General features: G+C 48.2%; 1 pseudogene; it reads right to left on the reverse strand.

Annotated features, from left to right (window-relative positions):
* Positions 1 to 5,107: 5,107 nt before the first annotated feature.
* LOC127194171 (TCF3 fusion partner homolog) lies at positions 5,108 to 5,874 on the reverse strand (annotated as a pseudogene).
* Between the last annotated feature and the right edge of the window lie 2,546 nt (positions 5,875 to 8,420).

The following is an 8,420-nucleotide window of genomic DNA, read 5'->3' on the forward strand; positions in this document are numbered from 1 at the left end:
TTTCTTCTTAAAACGCTTTCAGCAGAGACAAATGCAGTCCCGGGGCCTTTCCCTGTGACAATAAGCTGTGAAAGTGAAAGCAGAGGCAACTAGGGGAAACTTCAGAGAAAAAAAAAATTTGTTTTTTTCCTCTTCCAGGATCCAAGTTGGCTTCCCAAGCACACATGCCCTGTGGCTTACGACCACCTGTAACTCCAGCTTCAAGGGAGGAGGCGCTGCCACACAAGACACACACTAAAAACAAATCTTCACAAAAAGAAGAAGCCAGGCATGAGAACACTCTGGGAGGCAGAGGTAGGTGATCTCTGTGAGTTCAAGGCCAGCCTGGTCTACAAAGCCAAGGACAGGACAGCCAAAGGTACACAGAGAAACCCTGTCTTGAAAAACAAAACAAAAAAACAAGGGGAAAAAAAAGAAAGGAAAAGAAGGGAGGGAGAAATGAGAAAAGGAGGAAGGGGGTGCAGGGGAGGGGGTGTGGGGGAGGGGGGCAGAGGAGGGTGAAGGGGGGACGGGGGGGGGGGGGGGGGGGGGGGGGAGGAGGAGTGGTTAAGGCACTCTTTCAGAAGACCTGAGTTTGGTTCTGAGTGCCCACACCAGTAGCTCACAACTGCTTGTAGCTCCAGCTCTAAGGGACCCTCCAAGAGCACCTGCCTTCCGGTGCACAAACCCACACAAGTAAATTAAAATCAAATACATCTTTTTTTTTTAATCACTATTAAATTTTGGCACTCCCTCACAACAGGTCAATAGGACTAGGAAGGTGCCCAAGGTTTCCAGACCAGTGTATTTTACACAAGCCCCACAGAGTCACCACACAGTCACTGAATCTCACATCAAAACCACTCAGCAAGCCAAGCATCGCCCTGCCTCACAGGATGGACTCTGCAAAGGCATCCCAGGAAGCAAGGCACCCTGAAAAAGCCAAGAGAAAACTGTATGTCTACCTCTCGGGAATCCTCAGGGGCCTCTGGGCTTGCCTTCCAGTCTGATGACAGACTGGACAGCCCAGGGTATTTTGTTCTTACACAGTGGACCCGCCAGAGCCTTGAGAAGAGGAAGAAGGCGGAGGCAAGCAGGGGGCGGGGCATGCTACAGGAATGACTAGGCAAAAGCAACCTTGGGCACACTGCTTTCATTTGTCTGGTGCCTGGTGGCTTAACTCTTTGCTAGCAAACGTCCTATTCCTCTGAAGGTTCTTTTCATCCCTCTGCAGCTCATCAGAGGCCTCCTCCATGGGCTAAAGCACCAAGCACACGGGAAAGGAGCAAAAGCCTGACAGAAAGTGTTTCAAGCAAAGGTGAGCAGACAGCCTTGGGCCAGAGACATCAGGTCAGGGATTCTGGCGGAGGCATCAAGTACACTTCTTTATTGTCCACAATACCGGCCCTGGGGCTAAAAAGCTTAAGCAGATAATCTAATGTTAACTGTTCTTCCAAGTTTAAAAAAAAAAAAAAAAAAAAAGTCAGGGCCAGGCAGATGGTACACACCTAGAACCCCAGCAGAGACAAGCAGATCTCCGTGAACTCTAGGCCAGCTTGGTCTACTTAGTGAGACTCGGTTCAAAAATTAAGTCAGGTGTGGGGGCATGGTGGCGCACGCCTTTAATCCCAGCACTCTGGAGGCAGGGCAGGCAGATCTCTGTGAGTTCAAGGCCAGCCTGGTCTACAAAGCGAGTTCCAGGACAGCCAGTTATTACACAAAGAAACCCTTTCTGAAAATGAATAAATAAATAAAATACCCTGTGTCAAAGTCCAAACAAAGGACTAGAGAGTTCTGGGATCAATTCCCAGCACCCACAATCATATGTAACTCCAGTTCCAGAGGATCATGCCTTCTTCAGCACCAGGCACCCGCTGTGGTACACACATGCAAAAAACACACACACAAATAAAAATAAGTACATCTTTAAAAAGGAAAAAAGAAACCAGTGTTCTCATTAGCCCTCAAGGGATGACTGAGAAACATGGGGCTGGAGAGATGGCTCAGAGGTTAAGTGTACTGGCTGCTCTTCCAGAGGTCCTGAGTTCAATTCCCAGCAACCACATGGTGGCTCACAACCATCTATAATGGGATCTGGTGCCCTCTTCTGGCCTGCAGGTGTACATGCAGGCAGAGCACTGTATACATAATAAATAAATAAATCTAAAAAAAAAAAGAATAAGAAACACAAGTATACCCTAAATGCTGCTGCAGACACACCAATCTCACCCAATTTAGTCACCTGCAACAACAGAGATGCCTTCTCACACTTTTGAGAGTCACAGCTGGACACAGGGCTCCCCAAGACAAAAGTCAAAGTGTCCACAGGTGTCACACGGCCGGAGGTCATTTCTCCCTCTGTCCACAGTCAGGAAAGCTTGTCAGCTTTCAAGGACTCATCTGGATAGCCCATAATAGGACGAGCAAGATACAAGCAATTGCTGCCAAAGCCTGCCAACCCGAGTTCGAGCCCCAGGGCCTATACTGTAGGAGAAACACTACTTCAGAAAGCTATCCTGAGACCTCTGCACACACCTGATGTGAACTTGCTCCTTGAGCTCCTGCTGCTGTGCCCCACATGATGGATGGGAACCTAGAATTGGTGCTCATCAGGAGCAGCTACTGTTAACCAAGAACTCAGTATCACTGAAGTGAAGCCTTCTATGCTTCGCTGAACAGAAAGAGGTAGTTCCTGAGGTCAGCACACAAAAGCGGATACGGCTGTGGTCCACGGGTCATAGGCCATCCACCTAGGAAAGCTGCAGATATGGGATGGAGACAGCCTAAGAGACAGGCTTTGGGTGTTATGTGTGGCAGAGAGCCAGGGCTGCCCAACCCTTTGATGCCAGGCACTGAGTTCCAGGATTTGGATTTGCACTGCTGGATCTTGGCTTTGTTTTGCTGTGACTGTTTCTGTGTTCTGGTTCTTCCCCCATCCTGGCCCATGTACACAGTATATTGACACTCACACAAAGATCAGTAATAATTTACACTTTTTTTTTTTTAATTTGGGTTCTTCTGGCCAGGCCAAAAGATGGTACCCACCTTTAATCTCAGCACTGTAGCAGAGGCAGGTGGAACTCTGTGAGTTCTAGGCCAGCCTGGGTGGACATAGCAAGTTCCAAGCCAGCCAGAGCTACACAGTGAGATGCTGTCTTAAAAAAAGAAAAGAAAAAGAAAGGAAGGAAAATGAGAGATTAAGCTCCTTAACATAGGCACACCTGTAAAGAAAGGCTCTTTCCAAGGAAGCCAACCGATTCATATGTAAAAGGAACTTTTATTCAACTGTTTCAAATGCTGCCTCTTTCTGCTGGCCGAAGCCTAGTCCTGGAAGCTTCTTGCCTCTGTACAATCTAATCTAGGCCTAGAATGTTTTCAGCCTCTAAGACTTACAGCTTGACCTTCCTGAGCTCTGGGCTGGCTGGCTCAACTCAGCTGTTCTGGCTCAAACTCCTCTCCCAGCTGACTTATTCAATCTGCCTTCTCTCTTGGACTCTGAATTGCTCTGCTTGGCCTCAAACTGACTCCAGTGATCTGCTCTAATCTGCTGGCTCCTTCCCATTCCCTGGTCAGTCAGTCTTCACCTAAGTTCTCCCTCTGCAACCTATTACTGTTCCTGTAAAACTGCCTTTCTCTCCCCCCCCCCCCCCCCCCCCGACTCTCTCTCTCTCTCTGACTCTTTCTGTCTCTCTCTCTCTCTGTCTGTCTCTCTCGGCCTCTGTCTGTCTCTCTCTGTCTCTCTCTCTCTCTCTCTCTCTCTCTCCTCTCCTCTCTCCTCTCTCTCTCTCTCTCTCTCTCTCTCTCTCTCTCTCTCTCTGACTCTGTCTCTTTCTGTGTCTTTCTCTGTGTCTCTCTGTGTCCCTTTCTGTGTGTGTCTCTCTCTGTCTCTGTGTGTGTCTCTCTGTCTCTCTCTGTCTGTCTCTCTTTCTGTCTCTCTCTGACTCTGTCTCTTTCTGTGTCTTTCTGTGTCTCTCTCTGTGTCTCTCTGTGTCTCTTTCTGTGTGTCTCTCTCTGTGTGTCTCTCTCTGTCTCTGTCTCTGTCTTTCTGTCTCTCTCTGACTCTGTCTCTCTCTGTGTCTTTCTCTGTGTCTCTCTCTGTGTGTCTCTCTTAGCCTCTGTCTCTGTCTCTCTGTCTGTCTCTCTGTCTCTGTCTGTCTGTCTGTCTGTCTGTCTCTCTCTCTCTCTCTCTCTCTCTCTCTCTCTCTCTCTCTCTCTCTCTCATCTTAAATAGCTTCCCTTGAGAGTTGGGCATATCCTATTCTGTCAAATCTTCTCTGATTTGTCACCTTTCTGCCACTCAATTAGACGTCACTTTCAAACATGGGTACTTCCTTCTACAAAGTACCATTACCGTCATTGTTTGGGATTAAAGGTGTGTACCACCAGCCTGGACCTAAGCTTTTCTTTCTCTGACACTTGCTCTATACCAGGCTGGCCTTGAATTTAGATCTGCTTTGCTTCTGTCTCCTGAATTAAAGGCGATTTGTATTCTAGCAGGATCACACAGACCTAGAGGGTCTTTGGATGTGCTCTCTTGCCAGAGCAGCCGTGTTCTGAATTCAAATTCCTCTGCATTCATGTGTTTCAGGAATGAAAACCTATCTGTGTGTGTGGCCCCCTAGGCCAGAGAGGCACTATGTGAAGAGAGATCTAGATATGGTGGCCAGGCCAGTCAGCAAAGCACTTAGAAAAGAGCAGGAGGACCAGAAAGTCACGGCTGTTCTCACTACCTATTGGATAAATTACATATCACATAAAGTACATATTACATAAAGCAGACTCCAGGCCAGTCTGCTTTAACAAAGGAAAACAAGTTATCTTTGAATAGAGTGGTCCACTGATGGGCATGAGCTGACACCTTCAGCTATACTAGTCCCTAGTGAGGTGATCACGTGACATGGTACATTATTCCTGTGTTCCCCAGACTGACCAAGAGCTCTCTGAAGGTGGAGCCTTGGTCCCCCTCAGCAGTGAAAGCTGTAGTACAGAAGACACATTGGCCACTGGGTCACAATGCAGCGCGGGTAAAGCGCTGGGTCCATCTCCATCCCAACTCCTCTTCACTTTCTTTTTATAGCTTTTGTTGTTGTTTTAATGGGGAGTCTGTTTATTGGGGAGAGGGGGCTAGTCAAAGGTTGGGCTGGCTAGGGTAAGGAAGGGTAGGGTAGGGTTTGTCTGGCCCCCAAAAAACCCAACTTGAATCCAAGGCCTCATCTGCTTCAAAGCCAAAGTCTCCCTCAACCATGACCACGCCTTGGCCCCAGCCCCTCGGCTCCCACCCGCACTGGAGCCAGTTCTGGACTCAATGAAACCCCTAACCGTGGTGCTGCCTCTTTCGCCCACTGGGCCCCTTGCCAGGCGCTGGGCTGCTGGAGTCTAGAGGTGCAGGTGTCCTTTGGGGGTAGGGAAAGTCCCTCTTTGGAGGCTTGTTCTCAGCATTGCCTGAGGTGGGGACATATGTGCCCTGGCTGCCGTCATCCTCCAACACAATGGTGAACTGGCTAGCCCAGTAGTCATCCCCATAGGAGTCCTGTACCCTCATGGTGAACTTGCGCTCTTGTTGGAGTCTCCGAGTTATCCTTTGCACCTGATGGAGCCTGTTCAAGACCTGCTCGATCTACCAGCAGCGTGACCTAGCGCCTGGTACTTTATTCGATTTAGTTTCCATTGATGACACCTGCGACCCCAGGCTGCCTCTTTCTCTTCACCTCGCTCCTGGAGTCCTGAACCACCCAGACCACAGGACACAAACTCCACTTCTGTCTCTAGCTCACTTTCTAGGACATGGCCACCAAACTCGAACAGGGGAGGCAGAGCCAGCTGTGAGCCTGGTGGCACTGAGAATTCTTCAAAGCCCATGGCTGCTGTGGTCCTTTCTCTCTGTTCCAGCTCCATTTCTCTGGTCAGGAGACTCCTCCCCTTTTTATAGCTCTTAACCGAACACATTTAGGAGATGCTGGGATTGCACAGCAGTTAGAAGCACACACTGAAGCCAGGCGTGGCGGCGCACGCCTTTAATCCCAGCACTCGTGAGGCAGAGGCAGACAGATCGCTGTGAGTTCTACAAAGCGAGTCCAGGACCGCCAAGGCTACACAGAGAGACTCTGTCTTGAAAAACCGAAGAAGAAGAAGGAGAAGGAGGAGGAAGAGGAGGAGGAGGAAGAGGAGGAGGAGGAGGAGGAGGAGAAGAAAGAAGAAGAAGAGAAGAAGAAGAAGAAGAAGAAGAAGAAGAAGAAGAAGAAGAAGAAGAAGAAGACGACACTGCTTTAGCAGGGGACCTGAGTTTGGTTCCCAAACCCCATGCAGAGCAACTCACAAGTCCCTTTAACTCAACATTCAAGGGGGATCTGACACCTCTCTCCTCTACAGGAACACATACATACATGCATGTGCGTGCTTGTGCGTGCACCCACACACTTCTTAAAGCAGATTCTGCAGGGATGTTTTTAATGTACCAGTCTTTGGCCTGCACTGTATGTCCGTGGATAGCATGCATGTCTACTACCTGCAGAGATCAGAAGGCATCCGATCTCCTGGAGCTGGAGTTACGGACAGCTAGGAGCCACCATGTGAATGCAGGTTTGGAACTGAACCCCAGTCCTCTAACAAAAACAGCAAGTGCTCTTAATCACTAAGCCATCTATCTCTCTCTCCAGCTCCCACACATGTATTTTTAATAATAAAAGTATTTTTTAAATTGAGCACATTTGGAAATGTGAAAGATGTTAGTACAAAGTGAAAATACCTCCTACCCCAGCCTTCTAGTCCTTTTAGCCCCCTTCCTGGGCCACTCTGTTGTACCTATGCAAGTATGTACACAGGGCTCTCCTTTTCTGCAGAGAACAACAGCTCACATGTGTCTTCCTATGCCTTGTTCTTTAAAACTTAACCATGTACCCTGTACCCAGCTATCCACTGGGGGGACAAAAAGATGCACACGACTCCACCAGGAGGATGCACCGTTAAATCATTTCACCACTCACATACCTTCATGAGAACAGCTGAGAAACAAATGGCTACAAGTGGATTTTCTGGGTTCATGGGGTCAGGAGAACTATTAACTGTGACAGATATGTACCCTCTGCAGACAGTTCACACAGTTGGGTTGTTTTCCAAATCACTCCTAACATGATACGTTCCCACATTTTTCCAAGGAGGTAAAACAAGTCTGCAGCGGTGACTTGCTTTCCTTACGTTCATCTGTGGCTTTTGTGTGGAGGTCAGAAGAGAGCTCATGGGCATTCGGTTCTCTCCTTCCATTAAATGGCTCCCGGAGACTGAACTCAGGCCATCAGGCTTGGCAGCAAGCACCTTTACCCGCTGAGCCAGCCTGCCAGCTCTATTTATTTGAGATTCAACTGGGGATTTTGCTTGTTTGTTTGTTTTTGGGGGTTTTCCAGACAGGGTCTCTCTGTGTTAGCCTTGGCTATCCTGGACTCGCTTTGTAGACCAGGCTGGCCTCAAACTCACAGTGATCCACCTGCCTTTGGTTTGGTTTTTGAGGATTATGTGTACACACACACACACACACACACACACACACACACACACACACACACACACACACGGCCAAGCTCCTTCTACATACTTAGGAACCACTACTTTCCTTTGCATGAATTCTTTGGATCCTTTAAACACTTTTTTGTTTGTTTGTTTGTTTGTTTTTGTTTTTCGAGACAGGGTTTCTCTGTGTAGCCTTGACCATCCTGGACTCACTTTGTAGACCAGGCTGTCCTTGAACTCACAGCGATCCGCCTGCCTCTGCCTCCCAAGTCCTGGGACTAAAGGTGTGCGCCACCCCGCCCAGCCCTTTAAATACTTTTGTTTGGGGTATTCAGGACGGCCTTGAACTCTTGATCCTCCTGCCTCAACCTCCCCAACGGCGGCACAACAGGCCTGCATCGCAAGTGTGAGTCTCAATACCTTCCTCAGAGAGCTTGTTTCTTTCTTAGCTGATTCATAAGAGTTTTTTTTCCTATTAATTGATCCTTAATCAATAACATGAATTAATCACTCAGGAGGCAGAGGCAGGTGGATCTCTGTAAGTTGGAGACCAGCCTGGTCTACAAAGTAAGTCCAGGATAGCCAAGGCTACACACAGAGAAACCCTGTCTTGGAAAAAAAAAATTACAAATACATTTTACTTGTTTGTGGAGTTTTGTCCATTCTGGGTTTTGCTGTGCTGTTTTTTTGGTTGGTTGGTTGGTTTTTCGAGACAGGATTTCTCTATGCAATAGGCTTGGTTGTCCTGGACTCTCTTCGTAGACCAGGCTGGCCTCGAAGTCACAAAGATCCGCCTTCTTCTCCTTCCCAAGTGTGTGCACCACCACGTGCAGCTTTGCTTTGTTTAAGTAATGAGTTTTATTTATCATTCTGTTCCTTATGGTCCCACAGAAAGGCCAATTCTGTCCTAAATGTGTAAGAATCTTTCCCTTTGAGTC

The sequence above is a fragment of the Acomys russatus genome, chromosome 10 (assembly GCF_903995435.1).
Source record: "Acomys russatus chromosome 10, mAcoRus1.1, whole genome shotgun sequence".
Taxonomy (NCBI): domain Eukaryota; kingdom Metazoa; phylum Chordata; class Mammalia; order Rodentia; family Muridae; genus Acomys; species Acomys russatus.